Source organism: Jaculus jaculus, chromosome 18, assembly GCF_020740685.1.
Source record: "Jaculus jaculus isolate mJacJac1 chromosome 18, mJacJac1.mat.Y.cur, whole genome shotgun sequence".
Taxonomy (NCBI): Eukaryota; Metazoa; Chordata; class Mammalia; order Rodentia; family Dipodidae; genus Jaculus; species Jaculus jaculus.
The window spans coordinates 24,919,079-24,941,193 of NC_059119.1; positions in this window are offsets into that span (position 1 = coordinate 24,919,079).

The window sequence follows — 22,115 nt, forward strand, 5'->3', positions numbered from 1 at the left end:
CTGGGGCCCGTTGCAATGACGACATTCTGTTTGTGACACCCCTTTAGGCCAGGCCTAGCATTTTCAGCCCCATGACTTCTGTTCCATCATTTGCATCTCTCCAGCCATTTCCCTCAGAATACTTCTGGTGGACATCTCTTCCCTTTAAGATCAGTAGAAGAGCATAGGAAAGCTACTGAGTAAATTGAAGCAAGAATTTCAGCAGACTTATTCCAAAGTCCAAATTGCCAGCACCTGTGATCCCCTTGTTTGTGCATCACTGTCTGACCTGCTCATCTCTTGACTGGCTCACATCTTCAAGCTTGACCTCAGCCATATGGCTTCCCAGAAAACTGGCCTCATTTTTTTTTTCTCTCTCTTCTACCACAGTCCTTTCTCCACACCATCTCTGCAGCGGACAAGATCTTGTGTGACTCCCAAAGTACTACCATCGAGTTAAAATGGGAACTAAATTCTTTGTCCTGCCCCAACTCTCCCACACATTCCCTATTCAGTGGTCACCGTTGTCTCTTTCAGTCCCTGTGGCACACCTGACCGTTGCTATGCACCAACTCAATATTTGCCACTTCCATGGCCTCATGACTCTCCTAACTACCACCTCTGACACCTTCCATGCTTGCTTTAGGCTCTCTTTTCTATTTCTTCTCTAGCATTTCCCCTCACAGAAGGGCACCTAACCTGGATACTAGTTGAAGGAGTATCCACTTACTGCCTGCCAGACCTTCCTAGGCCCTATGTGCATTTGTAATTGACTTGCTACTAGTTCATTTGCTTGCTGTCCACCATCCCACTGCAACTCAATCCCACTAGGACAGAGTGTGCTTGTCTCTCTGAGTGTTGTAACAGCAGCATCCATAAAGCCTGGAACCTAGCGCCACTTCTAGTCACAGGGCAGAAGGTACATTGAAGGACAAGTGCAATGTCCAAAGGCCTTAAAACATGGTAATCTGCATGTGTTTCCCAGTATATTCCAGTTAAAGTTTTGTTTCAAATCCCTTTGGAATCCTTTCTCACAAATATGCTTTCCTTACAATGAAGAAAGCCTACTAAATATGATGCATATTTCTAAAATGTAGCACTAATTTCTAAACATCACTCCATAGGGACAATATGCTAATAAGCATATATTCCTATTAATACATATATTGTATTTGTGCATCATATATATAATACACAGTGTGAAACTATCCTGCACCTTTGCTTTGTATTATATGGTACTCTTTTTCTTAATTAAAAAAAATTAATTATAGTCTTTTAAAGACATTAAACAGCTTTGCATTCAATTAGGGAGCCTGTAAACATTTCAAGAATAATTTTTAGCATGTTTAATAAAATGTTGACCACACATGGTGGAACCATTCTGTAATCACAGAACTCAAAAGTCTGAAGAAGGGGCATTGAGAGTTTGGAAACACCCTGGGATTGGCAGTGAGATCTTGTCTTAAAAAGTATATTGGACAGGGACGTGGTTAATGATGGTACCGACATGGCCGTGTACACACTGAGTATGTACATAACTAAGAAAGCAAAGAAAATATTCTACTATTGGGCATAGTGGCACACTCCTTTAATCCAAGAACTTCTGAGGCAGAGGGAGGTAAAGGCAGGAGGATCCGCTGTGAGTTCAAGGCAAGCCTGAGACTACATAGTGAATTCCAGGTCACCCTAGATTAGAATGAGACCCTTCCTCAAAAAACCAAGCAAGCAAGCAAACAAACAAACAAACAAAAGAACCCACTATTCTATTACCATTTAAAATCATTTATCTCGCACATATATGTATACCTATAGCTAAATGGATTCTTTCATATTTGTCATGTATTTATTTATTAAGATTCAGCCTTAATCTTACATGCTGTCTATTGCTTGCTTCTATAACTAATTGATAGGATTTCTTCTACATAAATTTTTATTTCACAAATTCAAGTAATAAATTTCCTTATGCATTATGCCTTTGATGCAGCTTTTAGAAGGTTTTTATGACCTAGTATCTAATATTTACTTCCCATTACTTAACTTTATTTATGCTGCTATACATTGCTTTACTTTATCCATCAGAACATTTCCGGGTATGTTGTACACTGAGCATCTAACTTATATTTTCTTCAGGTAGCTATTGATTGCTGTTTTAAAAATAAACATTTCCACCAATGATTACATGTACCTTAGTCATATATTTTGTATGGATCCTTTGCTGAATGTCTGTGGGTTGCTTGTTATACTTATTTTTTTGTGCTGGTTACAATGTATTTTATTATTAGTGACCTCAAAGGTTTTATCAGTTTTATGATAGTCTCATAAGTCATGAATCATAGTTGATTAAGAAATGTGTATTCATATGTTACACTTTTTCAGTTTAAATCACATTGGATTAATAAAAAAAAAAATGGTTTCTATCTATGCACTTGATTACTTACCTGAGGCAAAAGGTAAGACCCTATTGCTGAAGACATCATAGGCTGCTGACACAGAGCACGGACAGGCCTGGCAGGAATCTGAAGACAGCCAGTCCCCAGGCAGCCCTCCTAGTTCTTCTGGCTACAGGCATACTGTGGGGAAGTGGCCAACAGTGGTCTGAGCAACCAGAAGTCTGAGCTACTCAGAAGCAAACGCCTTGACAGGATGTACATGCCGGTGTCATAGTGGCACACAGCCTCAGTGAGTAACCAATAGCTTTCTGATTGGCTAAGAGATCAGCTCAGTGTAAAGGAATCCATACCTGGAATTGGGAACCAGATCAGAATCCTATGGAGACAAAGATTATGTTCTCCAGTGTCAAACTCTCACTAGTCTTTGGCTAGAAGAGGGGTCGCATACATCAAATTCTCCCTAAATTAATAAGGCTTATCCCATTTAAACTATGCTGACTTTACTCGTCACTGGAGAATCTGTTCTTCTTTTTCAGAAGGTAGTGATCCCCTAGGAGATAAACTACCCCTTGCACTTCAGCCAAGCCACAGCTGAATCCACAGAGGCACGGGGAGACAAGCAAGAGTGCTGCTTTCATGATGAACCTGATCATCAGTGCCAGGATGAAGGAGACAGACCCCAAGGACACTCAACACCTACCAAAGTGGAGATCCAGAGGCTCCTAAGAGCTCATCTCTGAAATAGACTTAAAACTCACCCACCATGTCTCAGGGAATTTTGAAAAAGAGGGGTGGAAAGATTTTAAGAGCCATTGATTGTGACATCATACCCAGAGGCATTCCCTTCCCCGGCAATAACTGACTGCTGCTCCCACAATGCATAAACTGCAATCCCATGAAGAACACCGTCAACCCCACTGAGGAGGGCACCTTGTGGAATGGAGGCAGGGATAAGGGATAAGAGGGTACTAACACATGATATACCTATACAAAATATGTTGTTAATAATAATAATGATAATGAAAGTTAAAAAAAATCTTTTAAAGAAAGACTTGCTTTCAACACTTAGTTTGAAGGACTTTCTGGTCAGCTTTTGTCATGTGTCATGAATGACACTCTATTTGCTTCTAAATTTTTGAGTAATATGGATAATGTTCATATTTTCCAGGAAATTCATCATATAATGATGTGTGTAACAACAATGAATTTTATTGTTGATTATTTCATTCATCCTTATACCTGTGCCTATTTCCTACTGTCAAGCATAATGTAATAAAGTTTTATATTTTTACTTTCATTATTTTAAATATTTAGAGTGACATATTACTGTTTTTAGAACTAAGCCTTTATTCTCAATTTTATTGAATGTTAATATAATTCATTAATTTTGGTTTTTATTTTCATTACACTTCATACTTCATACTTTTATAACAAAATTTGATTAATTATTGTTTTCATGTTTAAGAGTACTGTCACCAAAATGAATTACTTTAGTATAATTTCATGTAAGATAATGTTTAAAGTACAATAATAGTGTCACACTGCATGATATAAAAAAATAGAGATTTTTTTTCTTAGGTCTAATCAAAATTAAAACAGAATGTTTAGTATTTTTATTAATTTGTTATCTAGCTTATGTTGTAATTATTTTATAATTATAATTGCTAAGTGGGTTTATATCACATGATGTTATTAAGTACAAAGTACTTGTTATTTGTGCATTATTTTAGCTAATTGGGACTTGAACGATTTTTATTGTTGGAGCTAATGAGATTCTCTTGTTCTTAGTATTAGTATCTATCTATATACATATTCCATTGGCATTAAAATTACATTTTTATCAATGTGTGTTTGAAATACTTCTCTTAATGTTTCACTAATTGATGGAATCCTCCAATAATTCTTTAAATTACTGATTTCTGAATGTGTCCAAGACTGAAACTTCTGTTTTGGATTCTCACTATGCTTATGATATTGTCAGTTCATTTTGGGTGATTTTTACCAGTATTTTCTTTATGTTCTTTAATGATTTATTACTTAGCTCATATGTGACAGTTTACTGTGGATTATTCACTTAAAATATGGCCTAGAGTGTAGCTCAGTGACAAAGCAGAAGCACATGCACAAAGCAACAGCTTTTATCAACTACCATCAGGAAAGCGGGAAGGGAGAGAGGAAGGGGGAAACAAAGAAGGAAGAGAGGAAAGAAAGAAGGAAATGAAGAAAGAAAGGAAAGAAGAAAGAAGAGAAGAGAAAGCCTGAATGAAGGAAAAATGAAAGGGAGGGAAGAAAGGAAGGAGGGATAAGAAATAGAGGAAGAGAAGGAGGGGTGGAGGAAGGAAGGAGGGAAGAGAACACGGAATGGAGCTTGGGGTCAAGCACATATTTAGCAATCTTGAAGCCTCAGGACCAAAAATAAGCAGAGCATGTACTTAGTAATTTTTATACTTTCTGCTTACATTTTCTTGTCCAGCACCATTTTTCTGAGCCTACTTTCTGCATTTTCAACTATCTGATCTATTGCTGGTTTCCTCTTCCTTTTGTAGCTTTTGTTCCAGGAATGTCTGTTTGCAAAAAGCTTATATTCTAATTTGCTTTTGTATTTTGACCTTATGTGAGACATCACACTTTAATAATTTTTACACATGAAGTATTTTTGGTTACTTCTATTCGCTTACAACTCATTGCTGTACATTTTCTTTCTTTTCTTGAGGGTTTTTTTTTTTTTTCCTCCATAAGTGATTTGGAAATTGTAGCCTTCATAGGGAAATTAAAAACTCTACTGAGGCATTCAATTCAATTAAATAAAAATCTATTTTATTTAGGCAGTGGGTGAATGCTATGGGCTATGAATGTAATGTAAAAATGACCTGTTTCCTTCCCGCTTTAAGCTCCTTTAGCAACCTCCATAGTCACTTCAAATTTACAAACGTTCCTTTCCATACCAAGGGGGAGGATCTCCTTGCTTAAAAATTCATTTACTTCCTTCTAACCACCCTATCTCATCCTGTATGTCTGGTGATGTCGATTTATTATTATTCTAATTTATATATAAAAAGTCAAACAATACAGCACAAAGGCTCGGTGGGTAAAGTCCTCACTGTGCAAGTTGAGGATCAAAGTTCAGAACCCCAATACTCATGTAAGTGCTGAGCACACATCGAGGATGGCCTGTGATCCCAGACTTTGAGATGCAAAGACAGGAGGTCCCGGAAGCAAGCTGGCCAGGTAGACGAGCTAAATCAGTGAGCTCTGTGTTCAACTAAGAGTGCCTGCCTCAATAGATACAGTGAAGAGTGGTTAAGAAAGAAAACCTCTGACCTCTACACGCACACAGACACACACAAACATGCAAACACGTGGGTACACACCACATACAGGTACATGTGCAAAAACTATTCAAAAAGTGAAAACTAGCACCATAGATAACCACAGTCTACCTAGGCTGGTCAAGTGGCAACATTTTAAATGCTTACTGTAAGTGTTATATGTATATGTGCAATTGTTTGATCATACATGGTAAACACAATGATCCTTCATCCCTAAATAATTTAGCACAGTCTTCCTGAGAACAAAGATATTCTTAAATGCCATTACAAAACAATTGTCAAATAACAGAATTTAATATTGGTGTAATTGCTATTAGTTAATACACACTTTGTATTTGAATATTGATAATTGTCCCAATAAGGTCTTTTAAAGGAAAGCATGATCTATTTCCTTCCGGTGGGTGCTATTTTACCCAATGGACAAAGCCAGCAACATCACTGTGGATGCAAGATATCACTAGATGCCTCTTGATATGATGGAATAAGGAGTGTACAACATCTCTTCAGTGGCATCCTGCTGAAATACACAACCTAAATTTAATCCTAAGAACACAAAATAATTGGCCTACACCCTTTCTTAAAAGTCTATACTGAGACACAGAAAAAGTGAAGAAAATTAATCGAGAGGAATTAAAGTATCTGATGACTGAGTCTAAAACACAAAATGGCCTGGATATCCATGACCTCACAGTGCCTGACACTTACCTACGCAAGACCATCATAAGAGGAGGAAAAGATGATGACATCAAAATAAAAGAGAGACTGATTGAGATGGGGAGGGGACGGAGAACGGAGTTTCAAAGGGAAAAGTCGGGGGGGGGGGAAGGGAGGGTGTTACCATGGGATATTTTTTATAATCATGGAAAATGTTAATAAAAATTGAGAAAACAGAACATAATTCTGGATGGGACTGGAGTAGAATGACTCAAAAGCAGGGGTTGGCAAACTAATTTCTGTAAAGAGCCAGATAGTAAATATTTCAGGCTTTCCAGAGCATATGGTCCCTGTTGCAACTTCTCAACTCTGCGGCTGGAGTGTGAGTGCAGCCACAGACAACACGTAAACACGCGGGCATGGCTCTCGTCCAGCACCACTTCGCTTGAGGAAGCAGATGGAGCACAGCTCGGGAGCTTACAGACCCCTGCTCTAAAGGGCATCATTGGGACAGTTGACAAAAGTTGAAAATATATGGAGAGCCAATGCTTTTGATTTACTTCATTAGTATTAGATTTCATCATCTTGATAAGAATGTGAGGATTGAGACAGTGGATAGTCTTTGTACAAGATTTTACTCAGAGTGGAACAGAGGTAAGCTAAGATGGTATATAGATAAATAGATGATTGGTTGACAAGTAGATTATAGATAGGTAGTAAGTAGACTGATGATAGTTAGCTAGATGATAGAGATAGGTGATTGAGAGATTAGTAGACAGATGGTAGAAGGTAGGTGTAGATTAGAAGAAGGATAGATAGATAGAAAAACAGATGCTAGCAGATGATAGACAGGATTGATAGATAGATGATATAGATAGGGCGATAGATAGTAGGTAGACTAGATAAGCAGATAGTTAAATAGATGATAGAGAATGACAGATAGATTATAAAAGGTAGGTGGTAGGTAGGTGAGGCAGATCGATGACAGGTAGGTAGGCAGAAGGGCAGATAAGAGAAGTATTTTTCTGATCTATACCTTTGTATAGTTTCCTTGGCTAACCCATGTGCCAATCTAGGATGCTGCTTCTCATTCAGCCTCCTGATTATAACCTTTCATTTCTCTTTCTTGACTTGAACATTTTTGAATAGTCCAAGCTGCTTTTCTTACAGGATATCATTCCATCTGTAATTCTCTACTGATGAGAGGCAGGCTACATGATTTCAGTAGCATTGCTATGGACCAGACATTCTATCCTGCCCACTGTGTTCAATCAGAAGGCACATAATGCAAGCATATTCCATTATGATTAAGATCGTCCTGGCCACTTAGTAAATGTGGGTTGTGCAGATTTCTCTACTATCAAGGAGACTTGGTTCATCATTCCTAATTTATTATTTTCAGATCCACACAAAAACACTTCTGTAATAAGAACTGGTATCTTTCACACTTCATGGGCACTATCTTTAGCATTTTATACACTCACAGAAAAGACCGATCTGTATTGTGTCAGAAACCTTTAATCTCATGGTGAAATCTTCCTGTAAGAGTCTGGGTTTGTTTCTGCCACATTGAAAATCCTTGCCATTGTATTTGCACATAACAGTACAGCGCAGAGGCTGAGCCTTCTAATCATGTGGGCGGGCCCCTTGCAGAGAGCCAATATGTTTAAAAACACACTCTTCTATTTAAAGGTTATTGTGCGAATACCAACTAACTACTACTGCTGGGCATGAGGTGGTCGCTTTGACTCATGGGCCTTTCAGGGCTCTTATGATTTGCATTACTATAGTTGGAAGGTTTTCATTAAAAGTTATACATTATAATAACCTAGATTTAGAAAAATTAATATGAGGTTTAAGATATTGATGTACCAACTACATAGCTAATTAAGAGTTCAGAAAAAATCAAAGCTATCAAATTTAAAGCTTTGAATGTTTCAAATGATTATTTAGGAATGAAAAGGGCACCTCTCTGATTACAGATGTGGCCATTGTAATGATTTCTTTCAGCTTCACACCTCAGGAACCCGGACAAGAAAGCCAGAACCCTAAGAGCTTCTATTTGAGTAGACATCTTCAAGTATATCATACTGTAGGACATAAGATTTACCTTCACAACTGAACTTCTGAAACATTGATTGAAATATGATGGGGGATAGTTAAAAAGAATAAATAAATGACCAAGGGGTAAATGCATGCATGTCCTGAATCCCAACAGAGCAATGAGACGTGTAGTGTGGGTGTGCCCTTCACAAGGAACAAGGCAACAAGACATGCCCACCTGCAATAGAAAGTGCCGGGCACCTTACAAAGCTAGTGGATTAAGAGAAATTCTTAAGCTTGACACATTGGAGCTGAAAATAGCAAATCATTTGGGCTTCCTTCACCTTGATGGATAGGGCCATGTAGTACTCTTTGCCTTTGAAAACAAATATATCCAGCAGAGTGAAAGGGAGGAAACTGCTGGAAGAGAGGAAATTCAGAAGCTACTGTCCTCCCAATTACCTTTGGAAGAGATAAAGATTTATTAAAGGATGTTTATTCAGGATGATCAATGGTTTCCTGTCCAGCACTGGGTACCCGGCAGAAAATTTTCATTTTACATGGTGGGTAGAGAAAACCGATTTATCTCTCTTTTCCAAGGCTATGCTTGACTGGAGGTTCAGAAAACGAGCACACCTAACATGAGCTATTTCATCACTCTCCTTACAGAAGGAGATTGGATAAATTCCCCTTAGGAAAATATTCAGCGCTTTGCTTCCTACAGGAAGTATCTGATGATATGTCCTCTAGGTTTTGTCTGGTAGAACAGATTTGGACAGAGGTGGCCTTAGAAGCCGGAAGAAGCGCTGAGTCACAACAGACTACACAGTTTCTGCTAGTTGGGCTCTGAAATTTGTACTGTAGAATCTCTGATGAGCAACAGTCACACTGAAGTGCCTAACTCTGATCTAGGAATATCTAGGGGACCACCTCTGCAAGCTGGTGTTGAGCTGGAAGACAGAGGAAGAATTAAGAGAGCAGCTTCTCCTTTTGATTTCATGGGCAGGGCATACACTGAAGGCATACAAGCTAAAGCTCTTCTCAAACCCCAAATACTGACTCCCACCTAAGTTCAATCACTGAAGCCCACTGTGGGTCTGAGAGGAGGCAGGTACTTTTTGGTAGACAAAATAAGACATTTCAGTACAATGTCTGATGATCTTAGTAGGGATCCCTCCCTCCCCGGGACTTACTTCTGTCCCTGGTTACTCATTTGCCTTAAGTATCTGTCCCTCTGGGACATCCCTCAGACAGCCCTGGAAAAGCTGTGTTGGGTAGTTATAGCCACTCTCCATGTCCAAGACCTGCTTCTAACCCAATTTTCCATCTGAGTTAACACGACCAAGTGAGGTGAAGCAATCTGACCTTGATTCCCAGCGAGCCCGTAACCAAGGCTGCACCTAGAATTTGCCTCTCTCCTCATCAAGCTGCTCCTGAAAGCCATGATGACCTTGAGCCCCACGGTCCCACCTAGATATGGTCGAGATTAATATCCACTTAAGCACCAGATGGATGCTGGCCGGCCCCAACCAGCTGGCAGGCAGTATGCAAGAGTCCCGTACCCCTCTCCAGCCAGACATCAGCAATCCTCTCACCGGTCAATCAAACAATCAATTAGCTCTTGTAATTTAATAAAAGAAAAATTTCCAAAGGCATGCTTGTCCCTTCAGTCACTCCTTTAAGCCCTCTTGTCACTGAGAGCCATCTGACAGCCATTTTTTAAAAAAACAATCAGGGGCTAGAGAGATGGCTTAGTGCTTATGGCGTTCGCCTGCTAAGCCAAAGCATGCATCTGGAGTTTCTTTGCAGTGGCTGGAAGGGCCTGACGCACCCATTCTCTCTACCCCTCTCTCTGCCTCTCTCTTTCTTTCTCTCTCTCTCTCAAATAAATAAATAAAGTTTTTTTTTAAGTTAAAAAAAAATCAGGGCCTAGAGAGATGGCTTAGCAGTTAAGGTGCTTGCCTATGAAGCCAAAGGACCCCGGTTCAAGGCTCGATTCCCCAGGATCCACCTTAGCCAGATGCACAAGGGGGAACATTCATCTGGAGTTCCTTTGCATTGCCTAGAGACCTTGGTGTACCCATTCTCCCTCTGTCTCCTTTCTCTCTCCTTGCAAATAAAATTTCAAAGAAATTTTTAAAAAGAATCAGAAAGAGGAAGGTGAATGAGATCATCATAGAAACATTCAATAAGAATGCCCAAGGTAGGTTATTTTCGAGTCTCCAACACTACCCTTTCAGTTAAAATTCATTTCTTTCTTTTTAAAAAAACTTTTTGTTTATTTTTATTTATTTACTTGAGAGCGACAAACAGAGAGAGAGAGAGAGAGAATGGGCTCACCAGGGTCTCCAGCCACTGCAAATGAACTCCAGATGCATGCACCCCCTTGTACATCTGGCTAAGGTGGGTCCTGGGAATCGAGCCCTGAACCGGGGTCCTCAGGCTTCACAGGCAAGCGCTTAACCACCAAGCCATCTCTCCAGCCCTCATTTCGTTCTTAAAAGCAGCAAAAATATCTATAATCTAATGTACTGAAATAGTTTTCCCTTTGCTAATGAAACCAATTTTCACAACTAGCATTCAATTTGGCAGTTTTAATTATGGACATTTTTACAAATCTGATCAGAGTACCCAAGATATATTGGACTGCACTTTCATGTTTTACTCCAGAAAGAAAAGAAAAATCTCCTCTCAGTTGCCCAGAGTGCTTGCCTAGCATTATAGCAATCAAGAACAGTGGATTGACAGAGGACCTGGATAATTCAGACAGATGGGGACTCTGTCCTGAAGGACTTCCAGGCATATAAACATGCTAGGAATGGATGCAGACAGGTGGGCCTGACGAGGGTGGGAGATGAGTCAGACTTCACGGAGGCTGAAAGCCCTAGTGGAGGTGGTCCAGAGAGTACTTGTTTTAGTTTTCCCTTCCTAACCCAAGTCTAGATAGAGTAGCATTAGCATAAATGGAGAGCTTGTAGGACATTGGAACATGCCCACTTTTGTGTAGACCACATTCTGTCAAGAGCATCCATTAACTCACAACACAGAATTCATTTCAGCAGGGTATGTGGACCCACCGTTTCATGGATGAGTGGCTAACATCCTGACATCCCCTAACCATGGTGCTGTCTGCAGATGAGAGCAAAGCCGTGAGCCCTAGTGTCTTACACAGAGTGGAGGCTTATTAGACGTTTGTTTGCTCAATAAAATAATGGATTGATACAAGTTTATTTCCTCTCTGCATTTGGATATGTGTAGGGTTTGGGATTTGGAGATCAAGCTGAGAACCGTAAGTGAACTTATGATGTGGCCAGCTATTCCAGGTCTGGGAGGATGTCTGAAACAGTGACATCAATTTGCCAAGCACCCACCTGCAGCGGTCTAATGGGGAAAGATGGAAAGCAAAGCCATTAACCATCACTGGGCCAACTTTCACTTTCTGCTAGGCAATACTCAAATGAACATTTGTCATAATTTAAAAAAAAAAAATATATATATATATATATGTATATATATATATATATATATATATATATATCACAGTCTGCATACCATACAGAGGCTGGTCTTGAGTAAGAATTTGTTACCTGGGCAATGGCCAGGTATCAAATGGCACACAATAAGGTGGAAGCAACCTGGGACTGAAGGTACATCCATTGGTATGGCAGAAACCTGTACCAGAGATGAATTGTGATGGCAAGAACATCCCCATGGGAACAGCAATGTGGCAGTGACTGGGCAGGACGTTGGGACCTTAGAAAAGACTAGAGCCAAAGAGCAAAGAAAGAAATGAGGCAAGACAAATAGATTGCACTGTGGACATGTGGTAGGGATTAGTGAAAGTCTATAATTACCAAAGATAAGCTACCATCCAGGGTTAGGACAGCAAAACTGATCCAATCCTCTTCTGCAAAATGGCTTGGGATATTGAAATTTAGCCAACGTTTCTCAAGGCTTGGATGGCTTGAGTAAAATGTGGCTGGACCTCATAGGCTCTGGGGGAATGAGAATGTTGAGGTCAGAAGCCAACACAAGTATGCCAAGGCAGGCGCAAAAACAAGCCATCTGTCCCAGAGAAGGGAAAACAGGTGGCAGGTAAGTGTTTCTGGCAAGATGCTGAGATGGACTTCATATCCAAAGTGGCCATGCCTGCAGAGAATGGACAGATAATTGGAAGATGTGTGGCATCAATTGTCCTGGGTACTACAGAAGACCACGTAGATATCTGTTGACACCAGTGGAATAGGTGGAGATTCAACTGGAAACAGGTTGTGACAGTCTACTTGAGGTTCAAGGAAGTCACTAATGAGGTCAGATATCTACAGAGATGTCAGTGAATACAGAATGCCATTATGTCACAGAATCATGGACATTCAGTTCATACTGCAGGATCACACACCAAACAGAGTATCCTGGGATACCCAAGTTCTCTGCTGGTCAATTTCAAGGACTAAGGAGTGTTGGGTAAGGAGTAGTTCTTAAATTTGGGACACACTCTTTAGTGAGGCTGGGTAATTTTTACGGAGCAGGCTGTTATGAAACTGAAATGGGTGAAGAGCTCCTTGATATTAGGTTAATGAATCCAGGGCTCCCAAAGAAATGTGGATCTCCTTTGCTTATAGGGGCTGAGCCACAGAGGCAGGTTGTAGTCTCTTTATTACCTTGTGTCAGTGTGGACATTTCAGGGTGTAGCTCCCTGCAATTGTCTTTCCCTTTTCACAGATAGCTTCACCAAGCAATGAATGGACACAACGTCATAGAAAGTAATTACAGAGTCCCACTTCTCTACAAGGGATACATTCTTCATTCCTCCCCCCTTCCAGGGTATCATTTATGTACATCAAGTTCAACAGTGTTAGCAGTTCTCAGTCAGGCAACAGAGTGAGAGAATTAAATTACAAGAACTAAACATATTTTACAATTAATTACAATTAACACATGCATGACAGCAGCGGTAGTGTGGCCCACAATTGACATTTTCAGTTAAATCCCATATTTTCTCACTGTACACTGTGCCCTATTAACAATGCACACAGTGATCACAGCAGACCTAACCCTCTGTGTACCACAAACAACTGCAGAGTGTAACCTTTGGTATAAGCATTCTTTTTTTTTTTTAAGAGTTTGAAGGAGCAAGTTTTAGGAAAAAGTTCTGTCAACCACCACGAAATGTTCAAACTTACTTTACCAAGCAATCACAAAACTGGGGACTCTCCATCAATACTCATTACGGAATCAGATTGCACAGAAGAGAAAGTAAAAAGTCTCCAAGGGAGAGGGCTTTTGTGCATGTGGCAACAGCTCCATGAGCCTGCTCCGGGCAATATGCTAACCATGCCACTGTTTTGGATTGCCCACCACAAAGAAAGATGTGAACCTTCCTCTCCTCTCTCATTAATCCGCTTTCTCAATGGACATGATGCACCAAAATGTCTGCCTTCACCTTAGATCTGAGATTTGGGGCTTTCAAACATACAGTCTGAAGAACTATGGTGAGCACCTCACTGTTCTTTCTAGCTCTGAGTACTCATGTTCTATGGGAAGCGGCTGTTTGCCATATCCTTTCTGAAAACACAGTTCCCAACCAGGGAAAGCCTAAAGTATGATAATATAAAACTTTGTACATATTTGTTTCTTCCTATATTGTACATACATATGTATGGTAGAATTTAATTTATAAGTAGGCATAGTGATTGATTAACAATAATACTAACAAAATAGAACAGCTATGATGATAACTAATAAAATTGCCAGCATCACTACAGTGTTTCAGGGTCTATAATGGCTTATGAACTATGGCGCTTGGCCTGGTAGCGTAGGGCCACTAAGAAACGTGTGAATGGGAAGCATAGACACGCGGGACAAAGGGACAGGTCACAGTGCTGTTGGGATAAAGTAGGACGTTGTGATATTTCATTTAGAATGGGACACAGTTGCAAACTTTTGAATTATTTCATTTTTGAATTTTCCTTTGAATATATTTAGACCAAGTTTGATCATAGGTAATGAAAATACCAACACATGATGTAAACATATGAAATATGTTGTTACTACTACTACTATTAATAATAAAAGATTTACTTTTCAAAAAATAAAAAGAAGGAAAGCTGAAGTAGCCTAATATTAACCAATCTCATATGCTTGTATTATTCCATTTCCATATCCCCACCTTATAAGGAAGTTAACTTTAAAATAACCAATGACATTTTTGTTCTTAGCCTCTATTTTTAATAAATCTTCTTCTTTATAAAATCAACTCATTCTTCCCTCTAAATCCATAAAAAATACTTTGCTCTATTTTATGGAATGATATGTTCTCCAATTATAGAGTTGAGAGTAAAACCAACGAATATGTTTAAAACAAGTTGCTATTTTTCTCCTTTGGCAGCCCAGCTGGCACTTTCTGAATGAAACCTTCTTTGGTCCCCACTCTCATCCCGATTAGGCTTCTTTTGAGCATCATGGCCTGCACATGTGACCTTCATAATCCTTCCACAGGCTGTAGCTTCAATCATTTCACTCACTCCTGCACTCCACATAAAACAAGCTACTTCTTATCTATCCAGTGAAGAGCTGTTGAACAAATGAATAAATGAATGTCTTTGGTAAATGTATTATTCTTCCCTAGCTGAGCTCATGTCTTTGGGCATAGATGGTCTATTACTCAGCATGTTCTGAGTCGGGAATTTTTGACTTTACAATGATGCAAAAGTGACGTTTCTGCATTGTAAAATATATTTTGAACTTTGCTCTTTCCCAGGCTAATAATATATTGTATAATACTATGGTCCTGGGAAGTGGTATTGAACCACTGCTTCCAGATACCATTAAGATTGTGTTGGAAACAAATATTCTACAGCATGCTGTATGGTAAGATCTACAGAAAGGAAGAATTTCTGGCCTGTGAAATTGTAAAGAAAGAAAAGAAATAGGTGTTACCTTTGTTATTGCACCTCACGTGAAAATGTTCTGGCTATGATGTATGATGAGTGGTAACAGAAGATGGCGAAAGTATTAAATTTGTGGACAGAAGACGTAAGCAGAAAACATGCTTCAATCGAGGGGCCACCTGACTGGGCCAGAAAGCACCGAGCTTCTACTAAGACATAGCATGGCAAGCTGTTTAAAAGACTCCAGGGGCTGTGTTTACAGTAGAGATGCTGCTTGTGCATTTCTCACAGAGCTGAAGCTGCCTGAAGAGTCTGAGCTAATTTGCAGATGCAACTCGGTAGCAGAGCATGAGCTTAACGTGTTCAAGACCGTGGCTTTGATCCTAGCATTGCAAATGCAAATAATAATAAAAACAAAAACACAGAGAGTATTATTTATTTTCTTGTAATTTTTTTAGGAGAGAAAGAGAATTGGCATTCTAGGGCCTCCAGCCACTGCAATCGCACTCCAGACATATTTGCCACCTTGTGCGCACGTGCGGCCTGGTGCCCTTGCTTCAACTTGTGCATCTAGCTCATGAGGGATCTGGAGAGTTAAACACGGGTCCTCGGGCTTTGCAGGCAAGCTCCTTAACCACTGAGCCATCTCTCCAGCCCCAGAGGAATATTATAGTTGGCTTTCCATCACATGACAAAATGCCTGCAACAAGCAACTTATAAGAAGTGAAAGATTCGTTTGGCTCACACTGTCAGGTTTCAGTACAAGATCATTTGGCTGGGTTGCTGTGGGGCCCGTGAAAAAGCAGAGCATCTGTGGAGCAAAGTTTTGCCTTTCTGGAAGCCAGGAAGCAAATAGAAAGGCAGGAAGAGGCCAGGGTTCTAACACCACTTCCAAGGGCACACCTCCAATAACCAACCTGTCTTCCCCTAGGTCCTACCTCCCGAAAGTCCCACTACCTCAAACCGTGCTACAGGATAACAACCAGTATTTCAGCACATGGCCTTTGAGAGACAGGCCAGACAAATTACAGCAGACACTATCCAACGTAAGTCTTCAGTTAGCTTTTCAGTTGATTATCACTTACTGTCTCTGTCTTCCTGGGCCAAGCTCATAAATTAAACTTCGTCATAAGCATGTATGGTGTATGACTAGTATCTATATGGGGTTCAGAACCATGGTGATTTTAAGCATCCACGGGGGAATCTTGAAATGTATCCCCCAGGGAGAAATGGAAACTATGAAGGGCAGAATGAGAACGATGACCGGAGGCTGCGGGGAATTTTGTGGTGAGGATTGTCTGGTAAAGCATCACTAGGTGGTTTTTCATGGTGTCTGCCACGCAGGAGTGCTTCCCATACTTTTGAATTCAAGAATGGTTAGTCTTTCTTCCCTTCTCCTCCAGAAGAGGGCTATGGATACTGGAAGTATTGGTAGCTTTTGCAATCAGGTTTGCATTGCTGGTAGAAATCACCCAACCAAGAGCAGCGTGTGGGGAAAAATAAAGAGGTTTATTTTGGCTTACAGGCTCTAGGGGGAAGCTTCCACAATGGCAGGAAAATCAACGGCATGAGCAGAGGGTGCACATCACGCCCAGGCCAACATCAGGTGGACAACAGGGACAGGAGAGTGCGCCAAACACTCTCAAGGGGAAGCTGGCTGTAACACCACAGTGGTGTTGTCAAATCTATATGTAGAGTGGCCATTTTGACACTCAATGTCTCTTTAGCTTCATTGTTCTCACACATAAAGAGGTATTTTACTAATATCTCATAAGATTGTCATATATGATAAGCACTGTGGCGTGCTGAGAAAAATACATGGCATAATATATTCAGGAACTGATGGGTGTTGTTATTATGGTTCTATAAATCCCACTCAACTATATAAAACACATGAAAAGGAATGTATGAAAAGCCAGTCTTGAGTTTGCCACACCTGTAGTCTATCAGGGTCCTGTAGAGTGGAGCTAGCTACATTTTTACCCCTCTGTCCAGAAGACTACATTTTGTAAGCTGTCTTTTCCATCTTTTGATATGTGTGTGTGTGTGTGTGTGTGTGTGTATAAATATATATATATATATATATATATATATATATATATATATATATATATATATATATATATATAATTTGCTTGAGAAATAGAGAGGAGAGAAGAAAGAGGGAAGAGAGAGATTGAGAGAGAATGAATGGATACACCTACACCAGGGTCTCTTGCCACTGCAAATGAACTCCAGATACACATGGCACTTTGTGCATCTGGCTTCATGTGGATACTGGCAATCAAACCCAAACCAACAGGCTTTGACAACAAGCACCTTCGACCACTTACTCATTTCCCCAGCTCATGCTACAACCTGTAGCTTCTCAGTCTTGTCAACTCAGCAGGTTGCAATTTATTGAGACTCAAAAATATCCACTGACAACTCTGGGGAGACGTCAAAATCAGTAAAGTGCTTGCTGTGCAAAATGAGTACCTGATTTGAATCCTTGGTGCCCACCTGAAGCCAGGTGTGGTGGCACATGCCCGTAGTCCCAGCATCAGAAACAGGAGAGTTACTACCTGCTTCCTGGCTAGCTAGTGAAATCTTTAAGCTCCAGATTCCATGGAAAAACTTGTCTCAAAAAATAAGGTGGGGCTGGGGAGATGGCTTAGTGGTTAAAATGCTTGCTTAAAAGCCAAAGGACCCAGGTTCAATTCCCCAGTACCCACATAAGCCACATGTGCAAGGGAGCATACACATTTGGAGTTCATTTGCAGTGGCTGGAGGCCCTGGCATGCCCATTCTCTCTCTGTTTCTTTCTCTGTCAAAATAAATAAAAAAAATTTAAAAAATCAGGTGGACAGCAATTATGCAGGCCTACACACACATATACCCAAGTACACCACACACACACACATGTTCACCCATATACAAACACGCATAGCATTCAGACACACATGCACAAACATGCTCACCGCAAAACAAAAATACTCACTGATCGTGTTCCTTCTTATCCTTTCTGAATATAGGTCGCCTTGCATCCTGCTATGATTGGCAGGGGCATTTCTCAATTCTTGACACACAGAGCAAAAGGAAAATTCTATTCACCAGAGTTGGTTGTGTATTTCTCAGAAAAGAGCACATCGGAGACCAGCTTGAGTTCTAGGCAGACAAAGAAATAAAATGCAAATAAACCAAGCAAAAAGCAAACCATAAAAAAGAGAAAAAGAAAGAAAGGGGAGGAGAGAGGGAGAGAAGGTGAGAAGGAGGGGAGGAAGAAGGAGAGAGATCCTTCCACCCAGGGAGAAACAGTGTCTAACTTCTTAGAGGTAAGACCACCTTAACGGGCAGGTAACAGAAGCTGGGAGAATTCCAGAGACGTCCATGCTAAAATCAAGATGTTCCAAGAGGTTTCTCAGGATAGGACACTTCAAAGAAGAAGTTCCATCTAAGGAGCTCAAGGGCAGCTGCTTGTCCGGGGACAGCAGATCTGCAGAGCGAGCCCTGGGAGTGAGCTTGAGCTGAGCATTGCTTCATCATGCCAGAAGAGTTTTAAAGGAAACTGGAAAAATGTAGCGCTGGGAGGGGGGCGAGGCCAAGTAGGTCATTGGAAATATGTTGGGAAAGACTCTCATCAGTAGTTCAGCCCTCCTCTGTAGGTTTAGCTTCCAGTGGCTTCTACAGGTGTGCAATTAGGACACTTAGCCACTCCCTCCTAGGAGTGCCTGTTTAAGATGGCTTCTAGCTCCCGTGCAAATGGCACTTTCTGCAGCTCTGCTTCCTGTGGAGAAGTGTTACCTCCCCTGCAAGAGGCTGATAGAAGTAACTCCAGATCAGCTACAGAGCTGCCCTAGGAGGTGAGCAGCTCATCAGTATCACCTTGGGTCAAAGGAGACGATTTAAAACAACAGAGCCATACACTACGGAAGCAGTGATAAACAATTACAGCCAGTTATTTTGGGTGCCCACATACTCACCCTTGTCAAACATAATTAATGCATTTTAGGAGTCTAGGTTCTCTCTGATAACTCCCTCCACACCAAAATAAAAAGAGCTGCTTAATACTTTTGTTCAGGCATCTTTAAAGGAAACGTTTCTCGTCTTCTATTGCTGTTTCTTCTCTGGTGACCGCCTCCCTTTCTTACTCCATTTTCCATGTCAGTAGTGCAGACTGGGCAGATAATGCAGCCCCGCAACCACGGAGAGCAGAGCTCAGAGCCTGTCTGTCATTTCCTAAGTGTACAGCCCCAGGAAAACATGAAACCCTGAGTCTCTGCCCTCCACGAGAGAGTCTGAGTGACAGTAAACGAAACCCCCCAGACGGGATTGATATAAGGCCTAAAGGTCACCTTGGGGTTAAGATACCTCCTTAAAGCATGACTGGCAAGGAGGGAGAGAAGTAAATAGTATTTTTCTTTCCTTCCATATTGTACTCACCGTATTGGACCCTTCTCATGTTTATGTCCCAGACTTACGTTAACTGTACTGAGCTTTTCAACTTTGCCATTCTCAGAGTTTGGACTTTAATTGAGAATCTCAGCCAAGTACAGTACTCTAGTGAGTAGTGTTTCCCATTGGCTGCCCTCGCGCCTGTGCGCTCTGCTTGAACCCGGGGAGGGCTCTTGTTTCCTGAGTGCACACTAATCCCTGGGAATGGATTTGGCTTCTCTGCCTCACATTGGAAGGAGAAGTTTAGGGGTTTCTATGGCTTTTCATGGCAAGAGGACCATTTCCAAATTACGTGTCCACTAAAGTTTTCCCTCTTGTGGACAGAGTCATTAACTCTTTTGTTAGCATTCCAAATGTGCATTAGGTAATTCAACCATTCCTTATATAGTCAAGCAAAAAGTAGTTTCCATTTTTACATTGCATTTGGACCCAGACCTTCTTGGAGCTGAGAGGAGAGTCCGTATGTTTGGACTGGAGTGGCAAGGGCTCTGGATCCTCCAACTGGTGTTGGCAGCAGTGTCGGTCGTGTGGCTGGTCAGGAAAGTGTTCCTATGATTGAGAGTAATTATACTGACTAACAGGGGAAGTGGAAGGGCACCTCATAATCACAAACAGATGTGCTTGGATAATGGCAACTAGTTTTCCAGGGCCCAACAGACAGATGATGATCTAGTAAAAAGTGGGGTTGAAGTATTTCAACACTTCTCAAGCCCTCAACACTGCAAGTCAAAGAGATTGATCTATTTTTACTGAAAATTACACATAAGGAAATAAAGAAAGGGCCGGGGGGCAGTGTAACTAGAAAACCTTAAGGTTTCAGAGCCAGAATATCTGGTTTAAATCTCACCTAATAAGTATATTACTTCAAAGGAGCCATTTAAGAAAACTGTGGCTCAATTTTCTCATCTCTAAAATGGCTAGAACAGGGCTGGAGAGATGGCTTAGCGGTTAAGTGCTTGCCTGTGAAGCCGAAGGACCCTGGTTCGAGGTTCGATTCTCCAGGGCCCACGTTAGACAGTTATAGTGGATCCTCCCACAAGATGAAGGCTTATGTCTTATCCCCACCCTCTCTCCATTTCAAACAGCACCTTGTTCTCAGTTCTTTCACCATGTCACGCTCATTCCATCGGCACTGTCATTTTGACAACCTCCTAACACCCACGTTCTAGCTCGTGTATCATAAATACCAAGGAGACCTTCATCTCCTGCTGTCTCTAATTCCTAGAAACGGAACCTTAGAAAACTGTACAAAGGGGAGGGGAAACAGGAAGGGGAAAGGAGACAGAGCAAGACCGGAGTCCTAGAGGTCATCTTTGGTGATGTCTACCTGCCATGGACCTATGGCTGTGTGGTGGCGGTAGACCTGGAGCACAAACCTACAATCTACTGCAGTGATCTCACTGGATGCAGGCGCCCATGACTTGGTCTGTTGCACCAATCTGTCACTCATTGCTTTGTGGTCATCTGTCTGCCAACATCAATTGTAAAATAAACTGAGTGTTTTGCCTGTGTGGCACGGCTGTGTGACATAGCAGCCGGAGGATGAGTGCACTGAATGGGAAAGAGGATCCAATAGATAGAATAGCTCACCTGCACACCCACCTGGCTCACCTGCACACCATCGAATAAACCTACTCCAACTCGTGGTTTTACCATTATTCTTGAGTGATATTTCTACCTAGCTTATCTGTTGATTTTTCTGTTTCGCGGACTAGTGTATAAGATCCCGGCACGAGGGCGCTAGGGGCATGCGAATGGCCTGGCGCAGTCTCCCGGCTCACACAGGTTACATTTAGATGGAGAGCACACTAAAAGCGAAAGGAGAAGACAGAGCTGTCCTTCTCAAAGTCATCTCAACCCCAGAGGTGCTTTCTTTCCTGGACCATTTTCATTTTCCTTCAGTGGAAAGCCTTCTTTCGGCATTGTCAAGATGCAGGCCTGTAAACGGTGTTTCCTAAGAAAACGCTCTCCCCTCCTCCAGAGGCACAGCCAGCTTTAAGCTCTTATTCTGAAATATTTACAGAACAGATTTGAAGACAGGGGAGGTAAACACTGTCCCTAGAAGCTTACCTCCACAGTTTAATATGACCCCCAACACACACACACACACACACACACACACACACACACGGGGGGGGGGGGGAGAAAGAGAGAGAGAGAGGTTCCCCAATTGGTTAATAGTTAGTAGGACCAGAATTTAAGAAAAAAAAAAGCGTTGTCTGCAGATGAATTCATCCCTTCCTGCCCCACCCCAGACCTTTCATGTATATCAAAGCACAGTCTGTTATGTGCGCTGCTGCTCTTGTCCCCATCCTCCTTGCTTTGGGGAAAGGAGATTTTGGCTAAATAGTGACATGTTGGAGGATCATAAGATGTATATTTCTGCTTCAAACTGT